Source organism: Mus caroli, unplaced genomic scaffold, assembly GCF_978045245.1.
Source record: "Mus caroli unplaced genomic scaffold, Mus_caroli_1 scaffold_2, whole genome shotgun sequence".
In the NCBI taxonomy this organism is placed as follows: Eukaryota; Metazoa; Chordata; class Mammalia; order Rodentia; family Muridae; genus Mus; species Mus caroli.
Genome location: NW_028227257.1, coordinates 142,414,968 through 142,428,642, shown reverse-complemented (window position 1 = coordinate 142,428,642; position 13,675 = coordinate 142,414,968). Strand labels below are relative to the sequence as shown.

At 47.8% G+C, this 13,675-nt stretch overlaps 1 long non-coding RNA gene and 1 other non-coding gene across 4 annotated transcripts in view; both read left to right on the top strand.

Annotated features, from left to right (window-relative positions):
* Nucleotides 1-12,243, top strand: part of LOC147005933 (uncharacterized) — a 67,396-nt gene extending 55,153 nt beyond the window's left edge. Inside the window, exons 2-7 of one of the 3 annotated variants that reach the window (XR_015046544.1) lie at nucleotides 179-343; nucleotides 1,412-1,544; nucleotides 6,908-7,024; nucleotides 7,193-8,100; nucleotides 8,462-8,552; nucleotides 8,784-12,243. This is a non-coding gene — a long non-coding RNA (uncharacterized LOC147005933). Of the gene's footprint in view, nucleotides 1-178; nucleotides 344-1,411; nucleotides 1,545-6,907; nucleotides 7,025-7,192; nucleotides 8,101-8,461 lie in introns of all 3 variants that reach the window. The other 2 variants (XR_015046542.1, XR_015046543.1) reach the window with 2 other exon arrangements.
* Nucleotides 4,734-4,838, top strand: LOC115030421 (U6 spliceosomal RNA). The gene has a single exon (XR_003836026.1). It is a non-coding gene; the product is annotated as a U6 spliceosomal RNA (small nuclear RNA).
* Nucleotides 12,244-13,675: the final 1,432 nt, after the last annotated feature.

Below are 13,675 nucleotides of genomic sequence, written 5' to 3'. Positions count from 1 at the left end.
GCAGTTTAGGGAAGGAAAGGGTTTATTTGGCTTGCAGTGGTGGGTTTGAGTTCATCACTGAGGGAAAGTTAAAGCAGGATCTCAAATAACTAGTCATATCATATCCACAATCAAGAACATAGATAAATTAATACAGCCATTCTCTCTTCTTGCTCTATGCTTATTTACTCTTCTACAGTCCAAGGCCCTTTAACCTAGGGAATGGTGCTGCCCACAGTGGACTGGATTCTTCTACATTAATTGCCAGTCATGACTACTCTCCAAAGATATACCCACAGGCCAACTTGATCTAGATAATTCTTCAGTTGAAGTTCTCTTCTCAGATGATTCTGGCTTCTGGAAGGTTAGTAATTTAAAACTAGCTTTCGTATCCACAGGACCTGGAGTTCACCAATTCAGCTAACCTGGCTATCTGGCGGGTGTTTGTGATCTATCTGACTCTGCTTCCCCAGCACTGGGATCCAAACATGCCTCCATGTTGGATTTTGCATGAGTGCTCTAGATCTAAATTCAGGTCCTCATCCATGAATAGAGCCCTACATACATGGAGCATACAGACTGACCCCTCCCTAGTACCCTATTTCAGTAGTTTTAAGTCTACATCTCAGGAATATTAGCTCCATCTTCATTTGTGCTGTCACCACCATTGTTTGAGTCTTTAGCTGGAACTGGATGCACGGTAAACATCACCTCGCCATTCCTATGGCTCATTTGTTTTTCCTGGTGAGCAGCATTCCACTGGTTGAGCCACAGTGTGTTCATCCAGTCCTCTATTGGGAGATATCTTAGTTGCTTCCAAGATTTGTCAATTCTGAAGAAAGTCACTTCAAACATCTGTGCAGGCTTTTGCATGGACATGAATGCACAGTCACCAGAAAATGTGTAATTCTGACTTCATTTCACCTGTATTGCTGAGTAGAGAGTGACTAGAGCCAGGCCCAACACACCACAGAGGTCATTTGTACTTAGTTGCCATAACAATCACCCAGAGACCCAGGGCTGCTACCCAAATTACAGATTAGCAAACTGAAGCTTGAGGAAGCAGAAACACACAGCTGTGTGGCTAATGTCACCTCTCTGTGAACTCACGGGGCCTTCCAATGTGGAGAATGAGATGGGGACAAATGTTGTCTCTAGATTTCTCTCATTCTGCTCCATTTTGAGTCTTTGCTCCTATGAACAAAACAAACAGATCTGCTTTCCAATACGGTTATTCTAGAAGGGATGTTCTTTCCTTCCCAGTCACAGTCCATTATTGGAATAACTCTCAATTCTGCACTCACAGCCTACGTTTTTGGCTGGTACACGGCCACCTTGTGCCCTGAGTCCCCTTCTTCACCCGGACCATGTTTGAAAACAGCTGGTTGTGGAAAAGCAAAGCCCTCAGGGGGCCAATTCTTTTCTCTTATAGGACCCCCCTCTCCTGGTGTCCCCTGTGACTGTGGAGTCCCTAGAGAGATGGAATCCTGGTGGAAGCCACTGTCCTGAAGTAGCAACCTCTGCAGTGGTTCCCATGATGCTCGAGGCAGATGAAGGCAACGAAGGTGAAGCTCACGGGAATCCTGTCACCCTGGGATCATGAGAAAACACAACAGAGCAGAGGTCCACCCCACCATCAGCTCAGCTCCCAGGCCCAGTCACAGGCCTCTCGGTGCTCCCACCGTGGCCAGTTCCCTCTGTCCCCAAGCCCCCTTAAGTACCAATAATGGAAGTGCTTACTAGGCCCCGCAACAATTCACCCTTATCTTTTATTTATAGCTGACAAAGCTCCAAGCAGGAAAAATATAATCACACTTTAAATAATGGAAGTTGTAGGTATTAGAGCTACATGGGCAGTTACCGGAGCTGCCGAGATGCCTCCCCACAGACCTGACGGGGGCACACCGACTGCATTTTTAATTTTTAAAACATATTTCTTCCCAAATTATTCTGCGTTTCCGAGGAGCCACATTTATGGGGGTGATAAATTACTGTAATAAAGTGCCTCTTCTTCAGATATATAGGACAAAGCCTTGCCGTGCACAGCCCAGCTCAGGCAGCCCCGAGAGAGTGGCGGGAAGTCCCACTGCCTCACTCCTCGCTTTAATTATTTGGCCAATATGTCCTACATTTTTAATGCAGTCACAAGTTTTCTTTAAGCAAAGAATTCAAACAGGCCACCAATTTGTATTTGTAGTGGCAATGTGCATGAGGCCTTATGAATGTGAGTGTTATGTGTACACCCTTGGGTAGACAGGCCTATATGACTGAAAATGCACCGTGTGTGTGTGTGTGTGTGTGTGTGTGTGTGTGTGTGTGTGTAAGCTAGTGGATGCCCAGATATACATGCCCACACATCCACAGGCATGAACACATATGCACACTGTGTGCATACATGTGTATTAGCTACGCATGCATGTAGGTGCCTTCTTACAGCCCTTATTGTCTGTTCTGTATTGAGCTAACTCCTCCTTGCCACCTTCTCCCTTGCATAAGGATGCCCAGAGTGTGCATCACAGGTTTTGAGAAGAGATTGCCTCTTATTAGCTACAGGACCCTGGGTGGGCCCCCTGGTGCCTCAGTTTCCCCATCTGTAAAGTGAGTTCATAATAAGAGCAATTATCTCAAAAGGCTCCTGAGAAGATTAACGGGTTTGGCACATAAAGAATGCCTTACAGGCAGTGGGTACTAAGTGTGGATCATTTTCCTTCTCCCCTTCCCTTCCCTTTGCCCGCTTTCCCTTCCTCTCTCCCTCAAGCCCTATCTTTCTAGGTGAGCCCTGCATGAAACTGAGCATGCTCGTTGGTGACACAGAAAACCAAGCAGGCAAGTAGAAGACTGAGGACCAAGTTAGGAAGATTTTTTTTTTTTTTGAGGAGAACATAACCCATTGGAGGGCTTTGGACCCAAGGATGAATCAAGGGTCATGGGCCATACATAATCAGGTATGGTTCCCTGTCCTTGTTGAGTGTATGTACTCATGGACAGATGTGGGATAGAATGGAAAGACAAGGACTTGTGTGATACTTTCAGACACCCAAACTGTATCTACAGAATCTCATTCCTCTCCCTATGTCACCCACCACCTCTCTCCCCCTCAGGCTTTCATACGCTGGTTCCTCTGCCTTGAATTCCAGTCAATCTGGAAAATCCCCTTGAATCCTACCTGGTATGGCTTGGTTTCTGAACTCCGTCCTCCCTTCTTAGAGACTTCTGGTGGGCCCCAAGTGTGACACTTCCTGGCTTCCAGTCAGCTGGTGGCACAGTAACTGAAGGTGTGAGTCCCTCTGTCCCCACCAGCTCTGAGCTCCTCACAGCTGCTCAGCAGTGTCTCAGTTGTTCTGTCTAGCACGTGGGGTGGTGACAGTGTCTACCCTTCCATGTTGCTGGAAGGGAACGATGGGTTGGTGTGTCTACACAGCTGTCCCAGAAGAGAACCCAGGTCTATGTGACACTTGGCAGAGAAGGCAGCACCAAGCTTCACTCGGGTCTCTTGTCCAGTGTTTGTACCCCAGTCCCCAGGCTTCTTTCCATCTTCTCCCTGTCTCCATCTGTCTCTCCAGCTGGTGTCTCTCCTCTCTCTGACTATCTCTCCATTTCTGTGGATCTCCACCTCTGCTGTCCTCACCGATGCTCTCTCCCCTAAGCATGGCTGCTTAGACTGTTCAGCGTGCAAAGAGAGACAGGGTGTTGACATTTGACCTAAGTCAAAACCAAACTCAGCACTCACCCCATCTGAGAGTTAAGCTCCCTGGGCCTTGGTTTCCCCACTGTTTCCTGAGGCACTTGAGACAGACTTTCTAAGACTCTGGAAAAGACTCATGCCTCAGGAACCTTCCATTGCATAGGCCTTTGCTAAACATGTATCACCCTCCTCCCCATGTGTGTGTATGTGTGGTGTGGTCTGTCTATCTGTCTCTGTTTGTCTGTGTATAGTATATGGGTGCTATGTGTGTATGCACACCTTCCTGTGTATGTATGTGTGTGCACATGTGTATGCATGTGGTGTGCATACAAGTGAAGCCAGGGGTCAGTGTCAAGTTCCTTCCTCAGTTACTCTCACTTTTGGGAACATGGAACCTGGAACTCCATGGCTGACCTAAGCTCCCTACCATGCTTAGCGTGATGATCTCCAGTTTTAGTCACTTCCCTGTAAATGACATGATTGTGGTCCCTTCTGCAGCTGAATAAGACTCTATTGTGTGGATTCAGCACGTTTTCTTTTTTCCATTCATCAGTTGCTGGGCATGTAGACTGGTTCCCTTTCCCAGCTATTGTGAATAGAGCTACAATAAATATGATTGTATCTCTGCGACAGGAAAGGAAGCCTTTGGGTATATGTGGCGGTGGTATAGCTGGGTCATATGGCCATTCTATTTTTAGCTTGCATTCCCCCCACCCAGCACTGGATGAGCTTAGAGATGACACTCCAGGGGGGCCGGCAGAGCTCAGTGGTGGAACATGTGCTTAGCATGTGTAAGCCTGGGTTCAGTCCCCAGCACCCAAACCAAAGCAAAGCTGGACAATCCAAGTGTAAGCTTCAGGCTCTCCAAGCAAGCCGCCGTCAGCTCAGCTGAGCCGGGAGGCCCCAGAGCACAGGCCACAGGCTGCATGCACCCCAGGAGAGCTATCAGTGAAACCCAGAAAGCCCAACAGAGAATGGTAAATTTATTTAAAACATTATGGGAAGAATGAATATTGTGCTCACTTTGGCAGCACATATAGGTAGCACATATGGGCAGCACATATAGGCAGCACATATAGGCAGCACATATACTAAAACTAAAATGATACAGAGATGAGCAGCATGGCCCCTGTGCAAGGGTAACACGCAAATTCATGAAATGTTCCATATTTTTCCCCTTACCTGTTTTCCTTCGAATCCCTCCCATGTCCCCTCCCCTCAACCCTGCCCACACCCTCCATCACACCCTCTCAAGTTGATAGTCTTTTTTCTTTTGTTATTCTTTATATATATATATATATATATATATATATATATATATATATGTGCATATACATACATATACACAGAGAGGGGGGAGGAAGGGGGAAAGAGAGAGAGAGAGAGAATAACTTGATTGTATGGTTCTCAGTTGAGAACTTTGTAGATGACAATTTGTCTTATAACATCAAAAAGTTGGAGATTCATGCCAGGTGGCACCTTTAATCCCAGCACTGGAGAGGCAAAGACAGGAAGATCTCAGAGTTCAAGATCAGCCTGTTCTATTGATTGAGTTCTAGGACAGTCAAGACTACACAGCAAAACCCTGTCTCAAAGAGAGAAAGAGAGAGAGAGAGATACAGACAGACAGACAGAGAGACAGAGAGACAGAGACAGAGAGAAAAGTAACTTTCAAAGATTGGAAACTTATTCAGCACATTACAGCTGGGACACCATGGAACCCAGGGCAGTGGTAGACACCTCCAATCCTAGGATCTTCTAGTGTCAGGTTCCCTAGTGTACTCATGTACAGGGCCTAGAAAGTGGAGGAACTTATGACAGATCACACAATGGGTGTCTGGGCTGGACTTGAACCCACATCTCCCTGCTTCAAGGCCAGGCTTCCTGATCCTGCAAGAACAGAGTACCCGATGGCTGCCCCAGGGACAGAGCCAGCCTCTCACCTGCTTTGGGCTACCCCACGGGGCAGGGCACCTGTGGGTGGGGTTGTCCAGGGATTCAGCTAAAATAAGAAGTGGCTTCCTCTGAAAGGCCTGCGTGGTCTGTAAAGGGGAAGGAAGTGGAGGCCGGAAACTGGAGTGGGCAGAGCAGTGAGAGGCGGAAACTGCAGCCTGCACCACAGAGACCAAGCTGGGGCACAGCAGACCCTGCAAGGCTGCTTCTCGGTGCCTGGGCCAGCAGACCTGAGAGCTTGTGTTCAGGGCTCTTTTTCTTTCTGTCTTCAGAGCACTGCCTTTGTCCTACACACACACACACACACACACACACACACACACACACACACACAGAGGCAGGATTAAGCAACCACAGACCCCAATCATAGCTCATAGTGCTTACTGTGGCAGTTGGTGAATCTTGGCTGCCTCATGTTTACAGGGAGCCAGAGATGCTCTACAAGGATGATGTCATCAATTCCTTACAGAAACAATACTAGGATCCATTGATTTATTTTACAGGTGAGCAAGCCAAGGCCCAAAGACAATAACGCACTTCTCCTCCTGGTTCTACAGTCAGTAAGTAGCCAAGAGGAGAGTGCAGGCCACATCAAAGCTGCCCAGATAAGCTGTCCAGCCAGGCACAATCCTTTTCCATGGGAGCCTGAGCAGTACCCTCAGAGGTGGGCCACACATCTGTAGCAAGAGGACTGTGTTACTGTTATTGGTCACGCATCCCTGGGGTAGCTGGGAGCTACAGAATGTTCTAAAGAAGAGGAGAAGCCCAATTGAAATGAGGAAGCATTTCTTTGTAAATATTTCTGATAGATATGTGAAGATATTACCAAACTACATACACAGCTTCTGTACTGTTTGGGGTTTTCTATTATTCCTCTAAAAAATTTTTTAAATTATTTAAAAATAATTTAATTATTTAAAAATAATTTAATCCTCTAAAAGTTTTACTTCTGTACCCAGTGTTGTGGACTGAACTCAGGGCCTCATGAATGCTAAGCAAACACGGTACCACTGAATATTCCCAGCCTAATAATCCTTTTAAAATTTACTTTTAATGATGGATATGTGAGTGTGTCTGTGCAGGAGTGTGTTCACATGAGTACAGTTGCCGATGGTGGCCAGAAGAGGGCACCAGTTTCCCTGGAGTTTGAGTTATAGGAGGTTGTGAACTGCCTATCATGGGTACTGGCAACTGAAGTCAGGTCCTCTGTAAGAGCAGCAAATCTTAACTGCTGAGCCATCTCTCCTGCCTTATGTGCATGCTTGAATCTAGTTTTATGTTCTGTTTCAGAAAGAGAACTGCTTTCAAGCCAGTCATGTTTTACATTCTTATAATCCCAGTATTTTGAAGGCTGACAGGATGAGGATGAGTGTGACGTCAGCTTGAACTACAGAGTAAAATCCTGAGGTGTGTGGTGGGGAGAGCCTTTCAAAACTGAAGAGCTGCATGCCTGAGGCCTGACATGGTGACACACCATGACAATCCAGCACATGCCTTTCCCTTTCCATAGTTTCAAGATGTTGAGGTTTTCTGCTGATGGCTCTGTCCCCTGGCCCCACTTCTCTTTATAAACAGATCCAGGAGAGATTGGATAATCAGGAAAGGAATGGATGCAGGTGAGTCTCTTTAGTGACCATCAGGGAGTGTAAAAGATTCAATTCCAGCTTCAAACTCCAGCCCCAGCTGCCTGTGTGCCAAGTCTGCCTAGCTGATGAGGACCACTGACCATACAGCCAGGGCTTGTCTTGTGTGGGTGGTGTCTCACTTAAGAAGCCCCAGAACCTCTCCTGCCATTGCAATGAGCTTTGCAATAGAGGTGAGTTCTTGGATCCTCAGGTCTAGGCCTCCTGCTCACAGCAAGGCCTGAGCTGCCCCTTGGGGTCTTTGAAGCTACTGAAAACTCTGTGGAGACAGCAGGTCAAAGGCCTCCTACAGACGGGGAAGCAGAAGTGCTGCTGAAGGGAGCCATGGGGGCACCTGGGACTGTTCAATGCCGAAAGTGACTGGATTGAAAGAAGCACCGGAAAGACAGGGAAGATCTGAAGTCACCTCCCTGTCCTCCCTAGACACCGGAATCTTCAGCTAAGAGAAGCGAATGTATGAGACACCTTCTCTTCCCCATGGGTCTGAAGAGATATTGTGAGGACAGAAGCTAGACACAGTCTGCAGGAGGGACAGATGGATTCAAAGGGGCAGGTCTCGGAGGCTACGTGACAAGGTCTGGTGCCTGGTGGCCACCTGGCAGAAATGTCAGCCAATGCAGACTGTCTAGGCAGTGGTCAGGGTGTGTACTGCTGAGAACTTCTCGATTTAGAAGGCCAGCTCTGCCTCTCTCTAGCTGCAGTAGCTCAGAGACAAACTTGACTGCCTACCCTCACGCCCTCTATGCTCTTCTGAGGACTGGAAGACTACTTAATGCAGAGTACTTCAGTGTGGCCTGTCCCCACCACAGCTTGTGTTCAAACCTCATCCCTAGTATTAAGGTACTAAGGAGGCATTGGGAGTCATAAGAGAGTCATGTTTTCCTCTCAAGACTGGCTATTACATAGCAAATTTAGCTTCCTCTGCTCCAGTCTTGACTTCCTCTTTACACACTCTCCATCCATGTGATGTCACTCACTTTGTTGGGACATAATTCAGAACCCTGTCCTTCTCAGAATTTTACCCCAGAGGCTGCTCCTACTCCCCCCCCCCCACACCCCACACACACCACCCAACCACACGAGTTTGACTATCTTTCTCTCGGGCTTGGGGCTTGGGGCCTGGGGCCTGGGGCTTGGGGCCTGGGGCTTGGGGCTAGGGAGTACTCCCATCTGTCTGAGCCCTTCTTCTGCTTTCTTCCAGCTGTGGGCCTGGAAGAGTCCCACAAGGTGGAATTTGGCTTCCTATTGCTCCAGAGCTTTCAACTGCAGCAGAAAGAGGGAGCCTAGCCCAGGTTTGTTGTACTATGGTGGCGATGCCATGAAGGGACACGAGGCACTGGAGAGGGGGGTGTTCTGCCCATTGAGAAATCAACCATCTTCAGAGTCCTATGGGACTGCCAAGCAGGCCTTTTTGCTTTTCCAGTTCTTTGGCTCTGTGAAGTACATCATGGGCAAGTAAGCAGGGTGCTGCCTGTTGGCTGGCCTGCAGGTCTGCTCATTCTCTGCAAATTGATTCCCCCCAGGCTTCTTCACCAGCTAGTGTCTTGCTGTGTTGGGTTAACAGGAAGGAGATTGGTGGTGTGGGCGTGAGGAGGGGAGAAGTCCGTCTCTCCCGATCTCTCTCCTGTTCTACTGCCCACCCTCTTCACTGAAAGGACAGGTGTGCTGGAGCCATTTTCTCAACACCAGCTGCTCTCTGGCTTCAGTTCCTACAGCACAACCCATCCACACAAAGTTCCAGCTCCACATGTGGTCCTTGTCAACATTGTCAAGACTGCCCCAAGCAGTCCCCAGCTCCCTTTACATCCAGCTCTGGAGTAGAAGCAGTTTCTTCAACTGCTGGAAACCAAACTGCCCCACAGTTAGCTGCTGGCTTTTCGGTTCTCCTCCACATTGTAACCAGTTTGAAATATTCAGAGCGGCTTCAGTTTTTCTGACTGGCTCTGGTTTTTGCAGCGAGCATTAGGTGTTTTCTTTCTGCCTGTGAATGTTCCCCTTCTCCATCCCCAGCCTGTTCTGGAGAGTCAGAGGCAGGACTCTGAGGTTCTGTATCTACAGAGCGGAGGAGGCGTTAGGTCCTCAAAGCTTTTTTTTTAGAAAGCCTGCTCCCAGGAAGTCCTGCCACACTGGCTTGTTCTGGGACAGGGGACACGTTTCACTTCTTCAAAACTAAAAGCCAGCAGGGAGAGAGGATATCGTGGAAGGGAGCAGAGCATCATGCAATAAGCAGCCTCTTCCCTGTCCACATCTTCCTGGGACTCAGACAAAGGTTTGAAAACCAGCCCTGGAGGGATTGCAGGTGGATTCTTTGCTCAGCATTGGCCCCAGAGCCCTGCTCCCAAAGGGGCAGCTGCTGGGACAACTTTCAGAGCAGAGAGTGGCTGTCCTGCTTTGCAACAATGTCTCCAATGGTTGCTTACAAATATACTGGAATTAGTAAAGCTGTTCCTCTTTGTACAGAGCCCAGGCAGAGATCATTTTAGCCATGAGGTCAGGAGAAACCTGGAAACTCATGCAGCCCAACATCATCCTCTGTGTAACACTGGGCAAACAGAGGCTCAGAGTAGAGCTGCCGTTACATTGCTTAGACTGAGGGACATGGCACAGGATGAACTGAGACAGGGCCCAAGACCATGTGACCTGTCTAGGCAGCTGTGAGAGCATATATGTATTGTATGTGCTCACATGTATCAGAGAGGACCTGTATGTTTATCAGCCATCACAGAGACTACAGGCTCAGTACTGAGGCTTACACATATGTAAACATACACATATATGTGTGTCCCAGTTACTCACACATACGGTGACATGCTTGTATCTTACAGACCAACAATCATATATAGGATCTCACATGCATTTACTGTACTGTCTCATCACCTGGGTCCAAGCTAATAACAGCAAATACATAGAGATTTGCAACAGTTTACCAAGGCGGCCTCATATTCAAGGACACATGCCACACCCTGCAGGCCTTTGTGTTTACCCCAGTGTGTGTACAGAGCACAACACAGCTTTTGGGTGTCATTCCCATGCACTTCTTTCCTGTGTCTCCCCCTAACTCACAATTGCCCTGTCCAAATATAGATGCAGCTCATGCCCTCACATGAACACACAGATAGCTCCCCAATGTTGTCATTTGTTTTTGAGCCCTAAGCTGGATTGACAGTCAAACTCACAACCCCCCTGCCTCAGCCTCCTGAGTGCTGGCAAAGTGTTCTCCCCTTCACTGGCTTCTTCACAGTACCTCACAGCCATGTGTTTTGACCCCTTCTTGGTGGTCCCTTGGAACCCTCTGGCTGCCCTTGAAACAGAGGGAGCACCCTGGTCCACCCACCTTCATCCCTACAACTTGGTGCCCGAGGTCCCAGGGGAAGGGGAATGACTACCAAGAGGCTCAAGGTTCTGGGGCCAAAGTCCTGTTTGCAGGCCCTGTAGGAAGTTGCACAATCTGCCTCAGCCAGCCAGCTAGCAACTCTTTCATTGTCTCTGGCTTCCCTTTGGCTGCAGGCCCAGTCCCCAGCAGCCCAGTGACCTGTTTCTCTGGAAGAAAGGCAGGTGCTTCTCCCTCCCCCACCCTGTGGTGGCCAGGATGGTGACTTGAGCCTCAAGAGCCTCAGAGGCCAGCCTCCCCTTCTCAGCCAAGAAGCTAAGGCTCAGGCTAGGTCAGGTTCTTGCCCACATCACCCCACTAACCCAGTGGGACATAATTTTCCTCCCAAGCTCTTCACTAAACATCTCGCAGAAACCTGACAGTTGGAATGGAGCTGAGCAGAGCCACCCTGAGTGTGGAAGGAGGTAACACTGTACACCAGTGGCTGTCTTAGCTGAGGACATGAAATATCCCCAGCACATGGGGCTTACAAAATTGATCCATCCACCCCCGACTCTAATAGTGTTTTTCATTCTGTAAAATCTTCAAGAAAACTCATGAGGGGACTTGGCAAAACATTTGAGGGCTGTGGGGAGTCAGGACTGGTCTATACCAGTTCTCCCGGTTCTCTCTGGATCTTTATTCCATTCCCCTTCAGCACAACAACAAAGGGGGAGGTGATAGAGACAAACAGAACATTCCAGAAATTCCCAGAAATCTTCTAAAGCTATGAATAACCATGTTATGCCTGCTGCTCTCCCTCCCAGCCTCCCTCCCTCCCTCCCTGATGGGATCATTAGACAGCCTGAGGAAGGTCATGGTTGCTTCTGTGCAGTCCCAGTGGCCTGGTGACAGGATGTCAGGGTCAGGGATGGACCTATGTAGAGGGTGTACCTTAGGGAGAAGACATCATGAATAAAGGTCTGCATTGCTCTTCGATGAAGAAGGTATAAATGTGGAAGAGGAGAATCCAAGGCAGGATTAGTCAGGTATTAGCTTGGGCTTGAGACTATCAGTGAGAGCCTGTGGTTTAGAAAGAAGGTCCTTAGGTGAGAATCCAGCATTTCAGAGGAAAAACCAAACCTGGTGCTGAGCCCAAGGGAGCATCAGATCAAACCTGGGACATTATAGAAGCAGGGAAGTGCTCAACAAATGATAGGGACACACAGAGGACACAGAAGCCAGCTATCAGGGACTTGTGATCAGTGTGATGTACTTTGAGCATGAGAATAAGCTGGGCTGGAGAGATGGCTCTGTAGACCAGGCTGGCCTTGAACTCAGAGACCCACCTGCCTTTGCCTCCTGAGTATTGGGATTAAAGGTGTGTGCCACCACTCCTTGGTTTTTCATCATTTCTGACTCCTTGATGGCTCAGTGGTTATAAGCACTGGCTGCTCTTGCAGAGGACCTGGGTCTAGTTCCCAGTACCGACATGGTAGCTCACATTGTAACTCCAGTTTCAAGGGATTAGATTAGATACCCTCTTCTGGCTTCTGAATGCATGTAGCACACACAGTACATATAGGCAAATACTCAGAGACACAAAATGAAAATAAATCTTTAAAGTAGTAGTAAAAGCAATGGATTATAATGCATTGGATAAAGAAAATCTACCCTGCTAAAATAAACAAATGAATTGATAAATGAAAAGAAAGATCTTCCTTATTGTAGACGTCATGTAATAAAAGAGGAAAGACACCTTATAATAACTGTTTCATGTAAGAAAAACATCTATAGAAACTAGAAGCAACAGTATCCACAGGATATCTGCATAATGCTAAAGAATCTCCACGTATAAACTTACTACTTAAAAAATAACACATGATTTGGGAAACAAGAGCTAATCAAAGGCTTGAGGCAACACCACTGCCCAACACTCCTGCCATGGGGGAGTCAACATCAGGAGGCCAGGCCTGAGTGGGTGAGAGCACTTGCCGCATAAATACAAGGACCTAAGTTTGGATCCCAGCACCCACATGAGAAGCCGGTGCAGCCTGTGACCCTAAGCTGTTTAAGGCAAAGACAGCAAAGACAAGAGGATTATGGGGTTTTACTGGTTGCCAGCCTAGCTTCAGATTCAGTCTACACCTCAAAGGAATGAGACAGAGCTGCAGGGTCATCTAATGTCTTTTTCTTTTGGCCTCCACACAGAGTATGGGTATCTGCACACATGTATGTGCATATGCACACACACACACACACACACACACAAAGAAATCAACACCAGATCCCCCTACTCACCAACAGAATATAGAAGAACAGAGTGACCTCAGGGACCATCCTGTCAGAACCAGAATCCAGGCATAGTCATGTGAGAACATTCTACCTATGACTGCCCTGTTGTCTTCCCAAACATCACAGTGTGGAACCTAAAGCAAATCTTGGAACTGTAATTTGCAGAAGGTGGCAAGCAGGACCTAGCAACTCAGGACACTTGCTTCCTGTCTCTAAGAGACATCACGGAGCAGCTGTTGGAGCTTTGTGAGGGGTTCTGAAGGAAGGGCAGGGAGCCCTTTGCACTGTGCCTATGTCTTCCACAATTAGAAGTACTTGCAAATAGAATGAGTTTCACAGCCTGGGCCACAGTCTTACGATGTTGAAGGAAGCTTCTGGACAGATATTTCAAGAAAATGAAGAGGCAGAGGGCTGGGGGACAACTGAGCTAGGCACCTAGAAATGAAGCAAGTGAGATGAGGAAAATTATGTCTGAGAAAATCAGCAAGCTGTGCAAGGAAATAGCAGAACCTGAAAACCATAAATGCCTGAGTTGTCAACGAAATTCATGTGGTCACAAAACGAACCCACATATTCCTGACCACCTGGGTGAAGTGACAAAACCCCACCTCAAAATAAAAGTAAAACAAAATGCCTCAATATCCACTGAACACAAAAACACAAGATAAGCCTAAAGGGACCCAGATCTTAGGGAAGGGAGAGGTGGGGCTGGAAAGGACGTGCCTCCTTCCAAAGTCAGAACACAGTGGATTATAGCAAAAAGCTACAGTAGCTGTATACACGCTACTTAGAAGCACACAGATAGATACA